Source organism: Electrophorus electricus, chromosome 10 (assembly GCF_041902795.1).
Source record: "Electrophorus electricus isolate QZ-2024a chromosome 10, ASM4190279v1, whole genome shotgun sequence".
NCBI classification, from domain to species: Eukaryota; Metazoa; Chordata; class Actinopteri; order Gymnotiformes; family Gymnotidae; genus Electrophorus; species Electrophorus electricus.
In genome coordinates this window covers 8,157,179-8,175,774 of record NC_137506.1, presented here as the reverse complement: position 1 = coordinate 8,175,774, position 18,596 = coordinate 8,157,179, and positions in this window count along the sequence as shown.

Genomic DNA, 18,596 nt, shown 5'->3' with positions numbered 1-18,596 from the left:
GAATGCATTATAAGAAGAATCTTTACTTTGAAACTCTGTTCTTTACCTTTTTGACACTATGAAACAGCTTTGTATTTACCTTAAACACTGTTTCAGGGCAAGAGATTGTGTTTTAGACTAAACGGGAATGCATTATAAGAAGAATCTTTACTTTGAAACTCTGTTCTTTACCTTTTTCACACTGTGAAACAGCTTTGTACTCGCCTTAAACACTGTTTCAGTGCAAGAGATTGTGTTTTAGACTAAAGGGAATGCATTATAAGAAGAATCTTTACTTTGGAACTCTGTTCTTTACCTTTTTGACACTTTGAAACAGCTTTGTATACACCTTAAACACTGTTTCAGGGCAAGAGATTGTGTTTTAGACTAAAAGAGACTGCATTATAAGAAGAATCTTTACTTTGAAACTTTGTTCTTTACCTTTTTCATACTATGAAACAGCTTTCTATTCACCTTAAACACTGTTTCAGGGCAAGAGAATGTGTTTTAGACTAAAGGGAATGCATTATAAGAAGAATCTTTACTTGGAAACTTTGTTCTTTACCTTTGTCACACTATGAAACAGCTTTGTATTCACCTTAAACACTGTTTCAGGGCAAGAGATTGTGCTTTTAGACTAAAAGGGAATTCATTATAAGAAGAATCTTTACTTTGAAACTCTGTTCTTTACCTTTTTCACACTATGAAACAGCTTTGTATTCACCTTAAACACTGTTTCAGGGCAAGAGATTGTGTTTTAGACTAAAAGGGAATGCATTATAATAAGAATCTTTACTTTGAAACTCTGTTCTTTACCTTTTTCACACTATGAAACAGCTTTGTATTCACCTTAAACACTGTTTCAGGGCAAGAGATTGTGTTTTAGACTAAAAGGGAATGCATTATAAGAACAATCTTTACTTTGAAACTCTGTTCTTTACCTTTTTCACACTATGAAACAGCTTTGTATTCACCTTAAACACTGTTTCAGGGCAAGAGATTGTGTTTTAGACTAAAAGGGAATGCATTATAAGAAGAATCTTTACTTTGAAACTCTGTTCTTTACCTTTTTCACACTATGAAACAGCTTTGTATTCACCTTAAACACTGTTTCAGGGCAAGAGATTGTGTTTTAGACTAAAGGGAATGCATTATAAGAAGAATCTTTAATTTGAAACTCTGTTCTTTACCTTTTTCACACTGTGAAACAGCTTAATATTCAACTTAAACACTGTTTCAGGGCAAGAGATTGTGTTTTAGACTAAAAGGGAATGCATTATAAGAAGAATCTTTACTTTGAAACTCTGTTCTTTACCTTTTTCACACTGTGAAACAGCTTTGTACTCGCCTTAAACACTGTTTCAGGGCAAGAGATTGTGCTTTTAGACTAAAAGGGAATTCATTATAAGAAGAATCTTTACTTTGAAACTCTGTTCTTTACCTTTTTAACACTATGAAACAGCTTTGTATTTACCTTAAACACTGTTTCAGGGCAAGAGATTGTGTTTTAGACTAAACGGGAATGCATTATAAGAAGAATCTTTACTTTGAAACTCTGTTCTTTACCTTTTTCACACTGTGAAACAGCTTTGTATTTGCCTTAAACATTGTTTCAGGGCAAGAGATTGTGTTTTAGACTAAAAGGGAATGCATTATAAGAAGAATCTTTACTTAGAAACTCTGTTCTTTACCTTTTTCACACTATGAAACAGCTTTGTATTCGCCTTAAACACTGTTTCAGGGCAAGAGATTGTGTTTTAGACTAAAAGGGAATGCATTATAAGAAGAATCTTTACTTTGAAACTCTGTTCTTTACCTTTTTCACACTATGAAACAGCTTTGTATTCACCTTAAACACTGTTTCAGGGCAAGAGATTGTGTTTTAGACTAAAAGGGAATGCATTATAAGAAGAATCTTTACTTTGAAACTCTGTTCTTTACCTTTTTCACACTATGAAACAGCTTTGTATTCACCTTAAACACTGTTTCAGGGCAAGAGATTGTGTTTTAGACTAAAAGGGAATGCATTATAATAAGAATCTTTACTTTGAAACTCTGTTCTTTACCTTTTTCACACTATGAAACAGATTTATATTCAACTTAAACACTGTTTCAGGGCAAGAGATTGTGTTTTAGACTAAAAGGGAATGAATTATAAGAAGAATCTTTACTTTGAAACTGTTCTTTACCTTTTTCACACTATGCAACAGCTTTGTATTCGCCTTAAACACTGTTTCAGGGCAAGAGATTGTGTTTTAGACTAAAAGAGACTGCATTATAAGAAGAATCTTTACTTTGAAACTCTGTTCTTTACCTTTTTGACACTATGAAACAGCTTTGTATTCACCTTAAACACTGTTTCAGGGCAAGAGATTGTGTTTTAGACTAAAAGGGAATGCATTATAAGAACAATCTTTACTTTGAAACTCTGTTCTTTACCTTTTTCACACTATGAAACAGCTTTGTATTCACCTTAAACACTGTTTCAGGGCAAGAGATTGTGTTTTAGACTAAAAGGGAATGCATTATAAGAAGAATCTTTACTTTGAAACTCTGTTCTTTACCTTTTTCACACTATGAAACAGCTTTGTATTCACCTTAAACACTGTTTCAGGGCAAGAGATTGTGTTTTAGACTAAAGGGAATGCATTATAAGAAGAATCTTTAATTTGAAACTCTGTTCTTTACCTTTTTCACACTGTGAAACAGCTTAATATTCAACTTAAACACTGTTTCAGGGCAAGAGATTGTGTTTTAGACTAAAAGAGACTGCATTATAAGAAGAATCTTTACTTAGAAACTCTGTTCTTTACCATTTTCACACTATGAAACAGCTTTGTATTCAACTTAAACACTGTTTCAGAGCTAGACATCTTGTTTTTAACCAAACTGAATAACTTACAATATGTTAAGAAAACACATATTTCAAATGAAAAGAGTTTATAACAAGGGGACATCAAGTTGTTTGTAATATGATCAATTAAAGTAATTACAACTCTGTTTGAACACGTTTCACCACAACGAAACAGGCTTTCTATGTATTGTAATCGGCTTATACAGCGTTTCAGAGCAAGAAATATTGTTTTTAACTAAACTGAACAACTTACAATATCCTAAGAAAACATATATTTCAAGTGAAAAGAGTTTATACAGGGGTGAAACAAGTTGTTTGTAATATGACCAATTAAAGTAATTGCAAATCTGTTTGTACACCTCTAACCACAAAGAAACAGGGCTTCTATGCATTGTAATCAGCTTATACACCATTTCAGAGCAAGACATCTTGTTTTTAACAAAACTGAATACCTTACAATATCCTAAGAAAACACATATTTCAAGTGAAAAGAGTTTATCCAGGGGAGAACAAGTTGTTTTAACATGGTTCTAATGTGACCTTTGAAAGTAATTGCAAATCTGTTTGAACACCTCTCACCACAACGTAACAGGGCTTCTAAGCATTGTAATCGGCTTATACACCGTTTCAGAGCAAGAAATTGTTTTTAACCAAATTGAATAGCTTAAACACTGTTTCAGGGTAAGAGATTGTGTTTTAGACTAAAAGGGAATGCATTATAAGAAGAATCTTTACTTAGAAACTCTGTTCTTTACCTTTTTCAAACTATGAAACAGCTTTGTATTCACCTTAAACACTGTTTCAGGGCAAGAGATTGTGTTTTAGACTAAAAGGGAATGCATTATTATAAGAATCTTTACTTTGAAAGCGTTCTTTACCTTTTTCACACTATGAAACAGCTTTGTATTCACCTTAAACACTGTTTCAGGGCAAGAGATTGTGTTTTAGACTAAAAGAGACTGCATTATAAGAAGAATCTTTACTTAGAAACTCTGTTCTTTAACATTTTCACACTATGAAACAGCTTTGTATTCACCTTAAACACTGTTTCAGGGCAAGAGATTGTGTTTTAGACTAAAAGGGAATGCATTATAAGAAGAATCTTTACTTTGAAACGCTGTTCTTTACCTTTTTGACACTATGAAACAGCTTTGTATTCACCTTAAACACTGTTTCAGGGCAAGAGATTGTGTTTTAGACTAAAAGGGAATGCATTATAAGAAGAATCTTTACTTTGAAACTCTGTTCTTTCCCTTTTTCACACTATGAAACAGCTTTGTATTCACCTTAAACACTGTTTCAGGGCAAGAGATTGTGTTTTAGACTAAAAGGGAATGCATTATAAGAAGAATCTTTACTTTGAAACTCTGTTCTTTACCTTTTTGACACTATGAAACAGCTTTGTATTTACCTTAAACACTGTTTCAGGGCAAGAGATTGTGTTTTAGACTAAACGGGAATGCATTATAAGAAGAATCTTTACTTTGAAACTCTGTTCTTTACCTTTTTCACACTGTGAAACAGCTTTGTACTCGCCTTAAACACTGTTTCAGTGCAAGAGATTGTGTTTTAGACTAAAGGGAATGCATTATAAGAAGAATCTTTACTTTGGAACTCTGTTCTTTACCTTTTTGACACTTTGAAACAGCTTTGTATACACCTTAAACACTGTTTCAGGGCAAGAGATTGTGTTTTAGACTAAAAGAGACTGCATTATAAGAAGAATCTTTACTTTGAAACTTTGTTCTTTACCTTTTTCATACTATGAAACAGCTTTCTATTCACCTTAAACACTGTTTCAGGGCAAGAGAATGTGTTTTAGACTAAAGGGAATGCATTATAAGAAGAATCTTTACTTTGAAACTCTGTTCTTTACCTTTTTCACACTATGAAACAGCTTTGTATTCACCTTAAACACTGTTTCAGGGCAAGAGATTCTGTTTTAGACTAAAAGGGAATGCATTATAAGAAGAATCTTTACTTTGAAACTCTGTTCTTTACCTTTTTCACACTATGAAACAGCTTTGTATTCACCTTAAACACTGTTTCAGGGCAAGAGATTGTGTTTTAGACTAAAAGGGAATGCATTATAAGAAGAATCTTTACTTTGAAACTCTGTTCTTTACCTTTTTCACACTATGAAACAGCTTTGTATTCACCTTAAACACTGTTTCAGGGCAAGAGATTGTGTTTTAGACTAAAAGGGAATGCATTATAATAAGAATCTTTACTTTGAAACTGTTCTTTACCTTTTTCACACTATGCAACAGCTTTGTATTCGCCTTAAACACTGTTTCAGGGCAAGAGATTGTGTTTTAGACTAAAAGAGACTGCATTATAAGAAGAATCTTTACTTTGAAACTCTGTTCTTTACCTTTTTGACACTATGAAACAGCTTTGTATTCACCTTAAACACTGTTTCAGGGCAAGAGATTGTGTTTTAGACTAAAAGGGAATGCATTATAAGAACAATCTTTACTTTGAAAATCTGTTCTTTACCTTTTTCACACTATGAAACAGCTTTGTATTCACCTTAAACACTGTTTCAGGGCAAGAGATTGTGTTTTAGACTAAAAGGGAATGCATTATAAGAAGAATCTTTACTTTGAAACTCTGTTCTTTACCTTTTTCACACTATGAAACAGCTTTGTATTCACCTTAAACACTGTTTCAGGGCAAGAGATTGTGTTTTAGACTAAAAGGGAATGCATTATAAGAACAATCTTTACTTTGAAACTCTGTTCTTTACCTTTTTCACACTATGAAACAGCTTTGTATTCACCTTAAACACTGTTTCAGGGCAAGAGATTGTGTTTTAGACTAAAAGGGAATGCATTATAAGAAGAATCTTTACTTTGAAACTCTGTTCTTTACCTTTTTCACACTATGAAACAGCTTTGTATTCACCTTAAACACTGTTTCAGGGCAAGAGATTGTGTTTTAGACTAAAGGGAATGCATTATAAGAAGAATCTTTAATTTGAAACTCTGTTCTTTACCTTTTTCACACTGTGAAACAGCTTAATATTCAACTTAAACACTGTTTCAGGGCAAGAGATTGTGTTTTAGACTAAAAGAGACTGCATTATAAGAAGAATCTTTACTTAGAAACTCTGTTCTTTACCATTTTCACACTATGAAACAGCTTTGTATTCAACTTAAACACTGTTTCAGAGCTAGACATCTTGTTTTTAACCAAACTGAATAACTTACAATATGTTAAGAAAACACATATTTCAAATGAAAAGAGTTTATAACAAGGGGACATCAAGTTGTTTGTAATATGATCAATTAAAGTAATTACAACTCTGTTTGAACACGTTTCACCACAACGAAACAGGCTTTCTATGTATTGTAATCGGCTTATACAGCGTTTCAGAGCAAGAAATATTGTTTTTAACTAAACTGAACAACTTACAATATCCTAAGAAAACATATATTTCAAGTGAAAAGAGTTTATACAGGGGTGAAACAAGTTGTTTGTAATATGACCAATTAAAGTAATTGCAACTCTGTTTGTACACCTCTAACCACAAAGAAACAGGGCTTCTATGCATTGTAATCAGCTTATACACCATTTCAGAGCAAGACATCTTGTTTTTAACAAAACTGAATACCTTACAATATCCTAAGAAAACACATATTTCAAGTGAAAAGAGTTTATCCAGGGGAGAACAAGTTGTTTTAACATGGTTCTAATGTGACCTTTGAAAGTAATTGCAAATCTGTTTGAACACCTCTCACCACAACGTAACAGGGCTTCTAAGCATTGTAATCGGCTTATACACCGTTTCAGAGCAAGAAATTGTTTTTAACCAAATTGAATAGCTTAAACACTGTTTCAGGGCAAGAGATTGTGTTTTAGACTAAAAGGGAATGCATTATAAGAAGAATCTTTACTTAGAAACTCTGTTCTTTACCTTTTTCACACTATGAAACAGCTTTGTATTCACCTTAAACACTGTTTCAGGGCAAGAGATTCTGTTTTAGACTAAAAGGGAATGCATTATAAGAAGAATCTTTACTTTGAAACTCTGTTCTTTACCTTTTTCACACTATGAAACAGCTTTGTATTCACCTTAAACACTGTTTCAGGGCAAGAGATTGTGTTTTAGACTAAAAGGGAATGCATTATAAGAAGAATCTTTACTTTGAAACTCTGTTCTTTACCTTTTTCACACTATGAAACAGCTTTGTATTCACCTTAAACACTGTTTCAGGGCAAGAGATTGTGTTTTAGACTAAAAGGGAATGCATTATAATAAGAATCTTTACTTTGAAACTGTTCTTTACCTTTTTCACACTATGCAACAGCTTTGTATTCGCCTTAAACACTGTTTCAGGGCAAGAGATTGTGTTTTAGACTAAAAGAGACTGCATTATAAGAAGAATCTTTACTTTGAAACTCTGTTCTTTACCTTTTTGACACTATGAAACAGCTTTGTATTCACCTTAAACACTGTTTCAGGGCAAGAGATTGTGTTTTAGACTAAAAGGGAATGCATTATAAGAACAATCTTTACTTTGAAAATCTGTTCTTTACCTTTTTCACACTATGAAACAGCTTTGTATTCACCTTAAACACTGTTTCAGGGCAAGAGATTGTGTTTTAGACTAAAAGGGAATGCATTATAAGAAGAATCTTTACTTTGAAACTCTGTTCTTTACCTTTTTCACACTATGAAACAGCTTTGTATTCACCTTAAACACTGTTTCAGGGCAAGAGATTGTGTTTTAGACTAAAAGGGAATGCATTATAAGAACAATCTTTACTTTGAAACTCTGTTCTTTACCTTTTTCACACTATGAAACAGCTTTGTATTCACCTTAAACACTGTTTCAGGGCAAGAGATTGTGTTTTAGACTAAAAGGGAATGCATTATAAGAAGAATCTTTACTTTGAAACTCTGTTCTTTACCTTTTTCACACTATGAAACAGCTTTGTATTCACCTTAAACACTGTTTCAGGGCAAGAGATTGTGTTTTAGACTAAAGGGAATGCATTATAAGAAGAATCTTTAATTTGAAACTCTGTTCTTTACCTTTTTCACACTGTGAAACAGCTTAATATTCAACTTAAACACTGTTTCAGGGCAAGAGATTGTGTTTTAGACTAAAAGAGACTGCATTATAAGAAGAATCTTTACTTAGAAACTCTGTTCTTTACCATTTTCACACTATGAAACAGCTTTGTATTCAACTTAAACACTGTTTCAGAGCTAGACATCTTGTTTTTAACCAAACTGAATAACTTACAATATGTTAAGAAAACACATATTTCAAATGAAAAGAGTTTATAACAAGGGGACATCAAGTTGTTTGTAATATGATCAATTAAAGTAATTACAACTCTGTTTGAACACGTTTCACCACAACGAAACAGGCTTTCTATGTATTGTAATCGGCTTATACAGCGTTTCAGAGCAAGAAATATTGTTTTTAACTAAATTGAACAACTTACAATATCCTAAGAAAACATATATTTCAAGTGAAAAGAGTTTATACAGGGGTGAAACAAGTTGTTTGTAATATGACCAATTAAAGTAATTGCAACTCTGTTTGTACACCTCTAACCACAAAGAAACAGGGCTTCTATGCATTGTAATCAGCTTATACACCATTTCAGAGCAAGACATCTTGTTTTTAACAAAACTGAATACCTTACAATATCCTAAGAAAACACATATTTCAAGTGAAAAGAGTTTATCCAGGGGAGAACAAGTTGTTTTAACATGGTTCTAATGTGACCTTTGAAAGTAATTGCAAATCTGTTTGAACACCTCTCACCAAAACGTAACAGGGCTTCTAAGCATTGTAATCGGCATATACACCGTTTCAGAGCAAGAAATTGTTTTTAACCAAATTGAATAGCTTAAACACTGTTTCAGGGCAAGAGATTGTGTTTTAGACTAAAAGGGAATGCATTATAAGAAGAATCTTTACTTTGAAACTCTGTTCTTTACCTTTGTCACACTATGAAACAGCCTTGTATTCACCTTAAACACTGTTTCAGGGCAAGAGATTGTGCTTTTAGACTAAAAGGGAATTCATTATAAGAAGAATCTTTACTTTGAAACTCTGTTCTTTACCTTTTTCACACTATGAAACAGCTTTGTATTCACCTTAAACACTGTTTCAGGGCAAGAGATTGTGTTTTAGACTAAAAGGGAATGCATTATAAGAAGAATCTTTACTTTGAAACTCTGTTCTTTACCTTTTTAACACTATGAAACAGCTTTGTATTTACCTTAAACACTGTTTCAGGGCAAGAGATTGTGTTTTAGACTAAACGGGAATGCATTATAAGAAGAATCTTTACTTTGAAACTCTGTTCTTTACCTTTTTCACACTGTGAAACAGCTTTGTATTTGCCTTAAACACTGTTTCAGGGCAAGAGATTGTGTTTTAGACTAAAAGGGAATGCATTATAAGAAGAATCTTTACTTAGAAACTCTGTTCTTTACCTTTTTCACACTATGAAACAGCTTTGTATTCGCCTTAAACACTGTTTCAGGGCAAGAGATTGTGTTTTAGACTAAAAGGGAATGCATTATAAGAAGAATCTTTACTTTGAAACTCTGTTCTTTACCTTTTTCACACTATGAAACAGCTTTGTATTCACCTTAAACACTGTTTCAGGGCAAGAGATTGTGTTTTAGACTAAAAGGGAATGCATTATAAGAAGAATCTTTACTTTGAAACTCTGTTCTTTACCTTTTTCACACTATGAAACAGCTTTGTATTCACCTTAAACACTGTTTCAGGGCAAGAGATTGTGTTTTAGACTAAAAGGGAATGCATTATAATAAGAATCTTTACTTTGAAACTCTGTTCTTTACCTTTTTCACACTATGAAACAGATTTATATTCAACTTAAACACTGTTTCAGGGCAAGAGATTGTGTTTTAGACTAAAAGGGAATGAATTATAAGAAGAATCTTTACTTTGAAACTGTTCTTTACCTTTTTCACACTATGCAACAGCTTTGTATTCGCCTTAAACACTGTTTCAGGGCAAGAGATTGTGTTTTAGACTAAAAGAGACTGCATTATAAGAAGAATCTTTACTTTGAAACTCTGTTCTTTACCTTTTTGACACTATGAAACAGCTTTGTATTCACCTTAAACACTGTTTCAGGGCAAGAGATTGTGTTTTAGACTAAAAGGGAATGCATTATAAGAACAATCTTTACTTTGAAACTCTGTTCTTTACCTTTTTCACACTATGAAACAGCTTTGTATTCACCTTAAACACTGTTTCAGGGCAAGAGATTGTGTTTTAGACTAAAGGGAATGCATTATAAGAAGAATCTTTAATTTGAAACTCTGTTCTTTACCTTTTTCACACTGTGAAACAGCTTTGTATTCAACTTAAACACTGTTTCAGAGCTAGACATCTTGTTTTTAACCAAACTGAATAACTTACAATATGTTAAGAAAACACATATTTCAAATGAAAAGAGTTTATAACAAGGGGACATCAAGTTGTTTGTAATATGATCAATTAAAGTAATTACAACTCTGTTTGAACACGTTTCACCACAACGAAACAGGCTTTCTATGTATTGTAATCGGCTTATACAGCGTTTCAGAGCAAGAAATATTGTTTTTAACTAAACTGAACAACTTACAATATCCTAAGAAAACATATATTTCAAGTGAAAAGAGTTTATACAGGGGTGAAACAAGTTGTTTGTAATATGACCAATTAAAGTAATTGCAACTCTGTTTGTACACCTCTAACCACAAAGAAACAGGGCTTCTATGCATTGTAATCAGCTTATACACCATTTCAGAGCAAGACATCTTGTTTTTAACAAAACTGAATACCTTACAATATCCTAAGAAAACACATATTTCAAGTGAAAAGAGTTTATCCAGGGGAGAACAAGTTGTTTTAACATGGTTCTAATGTGACCTTTGAAAGTAATTGCAAATCTGTTTGAACACCTCTCACCACAACGTAACAGGGCTTCTAAGCATTGTAATCGGCTTATACACCGTTTCAGAGCAAGAAATTGTTTTTAACCAAATTGAATAGCTTAAACACTGTTTCAGGGCAAGAGATTGTGTTTTAGACTAAAAGGGAATGCATTATAAGAAGAATCTTTACTTAGAAACTCTGTTCTTTACCTTTTTCAAACTATGAAACAGCTTTGTATTCACCTTAAACACTGTTTCAGGGCAAGAGATTGTGTTTTAGACTAAAAGGGAATGCATTATTATAAGAATCTTTACTTTGAAAGCGTTCTTTACCTTTTTCACACTATGAAACAGCTTTGTATTCACCTTAAACACTGTTTCAGGGCAAGAGATTGTGTTTTAGACTAAAAGAGACTGCATTATAAGAAGAATCTTTACTTAGAAACTCTGTTCTTTAACATTTTCACACTATGAAACAGCTTTGTATTCACCTTAAACACTGTTTCAGGGCAAGAGATTGTGTTTTAGACTAAAAGGGAATGCATTATAAGAAGAATCTTTACTTTGAAACGCTGTTCTTTACCTTTTTCACACTAAGAAACAGCTTTGTATTCACCTTAAACACTGTTTCAGGGCAAGAGATTGTGTTTTAGACTAAAAGGGAATGCATTATAAGAAGAATCTTTACTTTGAAACTCTGTTCTTTCCCTTTTTCACACTATGAAACAGCTTTGTATTCACCTTAAACACTGTTTCAGGGCAAGAGATTGTGTTTTAGACTAAAAGGGAATGCATTATAAGAAGAATCTTTACTTTGAAACTCTGTTCTTTACCTTTTTGACACTATGAAACAGCTTTGTATTTACCTTAAACACTGTTTCAGGGCAAGAGATTGTGTTTTAGACTAAACGGGAATGCATTATAAGAAGAATCTTTACTTTGAAACTCTGTTCTTTACCTTTTTCACACTGTGAAACAGCTTTGTACTCGCCTTAAACACTGTTTCAGTGCAAGAGATTGTGTTTTAGACTAAAGGGAATGCATTATAAGAAGAATCTTTACTTTGAAACTCTGTTCTTTACCTTTTTGACACTTTGAAACAGCTTTGTATACACCTTAAACACTGTTTCAGGGCAAGAGATTGTGTTTTAGACTAAAAGAGACTGCATTATAAGAAGAATCTTTACTTTGAAACTTTGTTCTTTACCTTTTTGACACTATGAAACAGCTTTCTATTCACCTTAAACACTGTTTCAGGGCAAGAGATTGTGTTTTAGACTAAAAGGGAATGCATTATAAGAAGAATCTTTACTTTGAAACTCTGTTCTTTCCCTTTTTCACACTATGAAACAGCTTTGTATTCACCTTAAACACTGTTTCAGGGCAAGAGATTGTGTTTTAGACTAAAAGGGAATGCATTATAAGAAGAATCTTTACTTTGAAACTCTGTTCTTTACCTTTTTGACACTATGAAACAGCTATGTATTTACCTTAAACACTGTTTCAGGGCAAGAGATTGTGTTTTAGACTAAAAGGGAATGCATTATAAGAAGAATCTTTACTTAGAAACTCTGTTCTTTACCTTTTTCACACTATGAAACAACTTTATATTCAACTTAAACACTGTTTCAGGGCAAGAGATTGTGTTTTAGACTAAAAGGGAATGCATTATTATAAGAATCTTTACTTTGAAAGCGTTCTTTACCTTTTTCACACTATGAAACAGCTTTGTATTCACCTTAAACACTGTTTCAGGGCAAGAGATTGTGTTTTAGACTAAAAGAGACTGCATTATAAGAAGAATCTTTACTTAGAAACTCTGTTCTTTAACATTTTCACACTATGAAACAGCTTTGTATTCACCTTAAACACTGTTTCAGGGCAAGAGATTGTGTTTTAGACTAAAAGGGAATGCATTATAAGAACAATCTTTACTTTGAAACTCTGTTCTTTACCTTTTTGACACTATGAAACAGCTTTGTATTTACCTTAAACACTGTTTCAGGGCAAGAGATTGTGTTATAGACTAAAAGGGAATGCATTATAAGAAGAATCTTTACTTTGAAACTCTGTTCTTTCCCTTTTTCACACTATGAAACAGCTTTGTATTCACCTTAAACACTGTTTCAGGGCAAGAGATTGTGTTTTAGACTAAAAGGGAATGCATTATAAGAAGAATCTTTACTTTGAAACTCTGTTCTTTACCTTTTTGACACTATGAAACAGCTATGTATTTACCTTAAACACTGTTTCAGGGCAAGAGATTGTGTTTTAGACTAAAAGGGAATGCATTATAAGAAGAATCTTTACTTTGAAACTCTGTTCTTTACCTTTTTCACACTATGAAACAGCTTTGTATTCACCTTAAACACTGTTTCAGGGCAAGAGATTGTGTTTTAGACTAAAAGAGTCTGCATTATAAGAAGAATCTTTACTTTGAAACTTTGTTCTTTACCTTTTTGACACTATGAAACAGCTTTCTATTCACCTTAAACACTGTTTCAGGGCAAGAGATTGTGTTTTAGACTAAAAGGGAATGCATTATAAGAAGAATCTTTACTTTGAAACTCTGTTCTTTCCCTTTTTCACACTATGAAACAGCTTTGTATTCACCTTAAACACTGTTTCAGGGCAAGAGATTGTGTTTTAGACTAAAAGGGAATGCATTATAAGAAGAATCTTTACTTTGAAACTCTGTTCTTTACCTTTTTGACACTATGAAACAGCTATGTATTTACCTTAAACACTGTTTCAGGGCAAGAGATTGTGTTTTAGACTAAAAGGGAATGCATTATAAGAAGAATCTTTACTTAGAAACTCTGTTCTTTACCTTTTTCACACTATGAAACAACTTTATATTCAACTTAAACACTGTTTCAGGGCAAGAGATTGTGTTTTAGACTAAAAGGGAATGCATTATTATAAGAATCTTTACTTTGAAAGCGTTCTTTACCTTTTTCACACTATGAAACAGCTTTGTATTCACCTTAAACACTGTTTCAGGGCAAGAGATTGTGTTTTAGACTAAAAGAGACTGCATTATAAGAAGAATCTTTACTTAGAAACTCTGTTCTTTAACATTTTCACACTATGAAACAGCTTTGTATTCACCTTAAACACTGTTTCAGGGCAAGAGATTGTGTTTTAGACTAAAAGGGAATGCATTATAAGAACAATCTTTACTTTGAAACTCTGTTCTTTACCTTTTTGACACTATGAAACAGCTTTGTATTTACCTTAAACACTGTTTCAGGGCAAGAGATTGTGTTTTAGACTAAAAGGGAATGCATTATAAGAAGAATCTTTACTTTGAAACTCTGTTCTTTCCCTTTTTCACACTATGAAACAGCTTTGTATTCACCTTAAACACTGTTTCAGGGCAAGAGATTGTGTTTTAGACTAAAAGGGAATGCATTATAAGAAGAATCTTTACTTTGAAACTCTGTTCTTTACCTTTTTGACACTATGAAACAGCTATGTATTTACCTTAAACACTGTTTCAGGGCAAGAGATTGTGTTTTAGACTAAAAGGGAATGCATTATAAGAAGAATCTTTACTTTGAAACTCTGTTCTTTACCTTTTTCACACTATGAAACAGCTTTGTATTCACCTTAAACACTGTTTCAGGGCAAGAGATTGTGTTTTAGACTAAAAGAGTCTGCATTATAAGAAGAATCTTTACTTTGAAACTCTGTTCTTTACCTTTTTCACACTATGAAACAACTTTATATTCAACTTAAACACTGTTTCAGGGCAAGAGATTGTGTTTTAGACTAAAAGAGACAGAATTATAAGAAGAATCTTTACTTAGAAACTCTGTTCTTTACCTTTTTCACACTATGAAACAGCTTTGTATTCACCTTAAACACTGTTTCAGGGCAAGAGATTGTGTTTTAGACTAAAAGGGAATGCATTATAAGAAGAATCTTTACTTTGAAACGCTGTTCTTTACCTTTTTGACACTATGAAACAGCTTTGTATTCACCTTAAACACTGTTTCAGGGCAAGAGATTGTGTTTTAGACTAAAAGGGAATGCATTATAAGAAGAATCTTTACTTTGAAACTCTGTTCTTTCCCTTTTTCACACTATGAAACAGCTTTGTATTCACCTTAAACACTGTTTCAGGGCAAGAGATTGTGTTTTAGACTAAAAGGGAATGCATTATAAGAAGAATCTTTACTTTGAAACTCTGTTCTTTACCTTTTTGACACTATGAAACAGCTTTGTATTTACCTTAAACACTGTTTCAGGGCAAGAGATTGTGTTATAGACTAAAAGGGAATGCATTATAAGAAGAATCTTTACTTTGAAACTCTGTTCTTTCCCTTTTTCACACTATGAAACAGCTTTGTATTCACCTTAAACACTGTTTCAGGGCAAGAGATTGTGTTTTAGACTAAAAGGGAATGCATTATAAGAAGAATCTTTACTTTGAAACTCTGTTCTTTCCCTTTTTCACACTATGAAACAGCTTTGTATTCACCTTAAACACTGTTTCAGGGCAAGAGATTGTGTTTTAGACTAAAAGGGAATGCATTATAAGAAGAATCTTTACTTTGAAACTCTGTTCTTTACCTTTTTGACACTATGAAACAGCTTTGTATTTACCTTAAACACTGTTTCAGGGCAAGAGATTGTGTTATAGACTAAAAGGGAATGCATTATAAGAAGAATCTTTACTTTGAAACTCTGTTCTTTCCCTTTTTCACACTATGAAACAGCTTTGTATTCACCTTAAACACTGTTTCAGGGCAAGAGATTGTGTTTTAGACTAAAAGGGAATGCATTATAAGAAGAATCTTTACTTTGAAACTCTGTTCTTTACCTTTTTGACACTATGAAACAGCTATGTATTTACCTTAAACACTGTTTCAGGGCAAGAGATTGTGTTTTAGACTAAAAGGGAATGCATTATAAGAAGAATCTTTACTTTGAAACTCTGTTCTTTACCTTTTTCACACTATGAAACAGCTTTGTATTCACCTTAAACACTGTTTCAGGGCAAGAGATTGTGTTTTAGACTAAAAGAGTCTGCATTATAAGAAGAATCTTTACTTTGAAACTCTGTTCTTTACCTTTTTCACACTATGAAACAACTTTATATTCAACTTAAACACTGTTTCAGGGCAAGAGATTGTGTTTTAGACTAAAAGAGACAGAATTATAAGAAGAATCTTTACTTAGAAACTCTGTTCTTTACCTTTTTCACACTATGAAACAGCTTTGTATTCACCTTAAACACTGTTTCAGGGCAAGAGATTGTGTTTTAGACTAAAAGAGTCTGCATTATAAGAAGAATCTTTACTTTGAAACTCTGTTCTTTACCTTTTTCACACTATGAAACAGCTTTGTATTCACCTTAAACACTGTTTCAGGGCAAGAGATTGTGTTTTAGACTAAAAGGGAATGCATTATAAGAAGAATCTTTACTTTGAAACTGTTCTTTACCTTTTTCACACTATGCAACAGCTTTGTATTCGCCTTAAACACTGTTTCAGGGCAAGAGATTGTGTTTTAGACTAAAGGGAATGCATTATAAGAAGAATCTTTACTTTGAAACTCTGTTCTTTACCTTTTTGACACTTTGAAACAGCTTTGTATACACCTTAAACACTGTTTCAGGGCAAGAGATTGTGTTTTAGACTAAAAGAGACTGCATTATAAGAAGAATCTTTACTTTGAAAGCGTTCTTTACCTTTTTCACACTATGAAACAGCTTTGTATTCACCTTAAACACTGTTTCAGGGCAAGAGATTGTGTTTTAGACTAAAAGAGACTGCATTATAAGAAGAATCTTTACTTAGAAACTCTGTTCTTTAACATTTTCACACTATGAAACAGCTTTGTATTCACCTTAAACACTGTTTCAGGGCAAGAGATTGTGTTTTAGACTAAAAGGGAATGCATTATAAGAAGAATCTTTACTTTGAAACGCTGTTCTTTACCTTTTTGACACTATGAAACAGCTTTGTATTCACCTTAAACACTGTTTCAGGGCAAGAGATTGTGTTTTAGACTAAAAGGGAATGCATTATAAGAAGAATCTTTACTTTGAAACTCTGTTCTTTACCTTTTTCACACTATGAAACAGCTTTGTATTCACCTTAAACACTGTTTCAGGGCAAGAGATTGTGTTTTAGACTAAAAGGGAATGCATTATAAGAAGAATCTTTACTTTGAAACTCTGTTCTTTACCTTTTTGACACTATGAAACAGCTATGTATTTACCTTAAACACTGTTTCAGGGCAAGAGATTGTGTTTTAGACTAAAAGGGAATGCATTATAAGAAGAATCTTTACTTTGAAACTCTGTTCTTTACCTTTTTCACACTATGAAACAGCTTTGTATTCACCTTAAACACTGTTTCAGGGCAAGAGATTGTGTTTTAGACTAAAAGAGTCTGCATTATAAGAAGAATCTTTACTTTGAAACTCTGTTCTTTACCTTTTTCACACTATGAAACAACTTTATATTCAACTTAAACACTGTTTCAGGGCAAGAGATTGTGTTTTAGACTAAAAGAGACAGAATTATAAGAAGAATCTTTACTTAGAAACTCTGTTCTTTACCATTTTCACACTATGAAACAGCTTTGTATTCACCTTAAACACTGTTTCAGGGCAAGAGATTGTGTTTTAGACTAAAAGGGAATGCATTATAAGAAGAATCTTTACTTTGAAACTCTGTTCTTTACCTTTTTCACACTATGAAACAGCTTTGTATTCACCTTAAACACTGTTTCAGGGCAAGAGATTGTGTTTTAGACTAAAAGAGTCTGCATTATAAGAAGAATCTTTACTTTGAAACTCTGTTCTTTACCTTTTTCACACTATGAAACAGCTTTGTATTCACCTTAAACACTGTTTCAGGGCAAGAGATTGTGTTTTAGACTAAAAGGGAATGCATTATAAGAAGAATCTTTACTTTGAAACTGTTCTTTACCTTTTTCACACTATGCAACAGCTTTGTATTCGCCTTAAACACTGTTTCAGGGCAAGAGATTGTGTTTTAGACTAAAGGGAATGCATTATAAGAAGAATCTTTACTTTGAAACTCTGTTCTTTACCTTTTTCACACTGTGAAACAGCTTTGTACTCACCTTAAACACTGTTTCAGTGCAAGAGATTGTGTTTTACACTAAAGGGAATGCATTATAAGAAGAATCTTTACTTTGAAACTCTGTTCTTTACCTTTTTGACACTTTGAAACAGCTTTGTATACACCTTAAACACTGTTTCAGGGCAAGAGATTGTGTTTTAGACTAAAAGAGACTGCATTATAAGAAGAATCTTTACTTTGAAACTTTATTCTTTACCTTTTTGACACTATGAAACAGCTTTCTATTCACCTTAAACACTGTTTCAGGGCAAGAGATTGTGTTTTAGACTAAAAGGGAATGCATTATAAGAAGAATCTTTACTTTGAAACTCTGTTCTTTACCTTTTTCACACTATGAAACAGCTTTGTATTCACCTTAAACACTGTTTCAGGGCAAGAGATTGTGTTTTAGACTAAAAGGGAATGCATTATAAGAAGAATCTTTACTTTGAAACTCTGTTCTTTCCCTTTTTCACACTATGAAACAGCTTTGTATTCACCTTAAACACTGTTTCAGGGCAAGAGATTGTGTTTTAGACTAAAAGGGAATGCATTATAAGAAGAATCTTTACTTAGAAACTCTGTTCTTTACCTTTTTCACACTATGAAACAACTTTATATTCAACTTAAACACTGTTTCAGGGCAAGAGATTGTGTTTTAGACTAAAAGAGACAGCATTATAAGAAGAATATTTACTTAGAAACTCTGTTCTTTACCATTTTCACACTATGAAACAGCT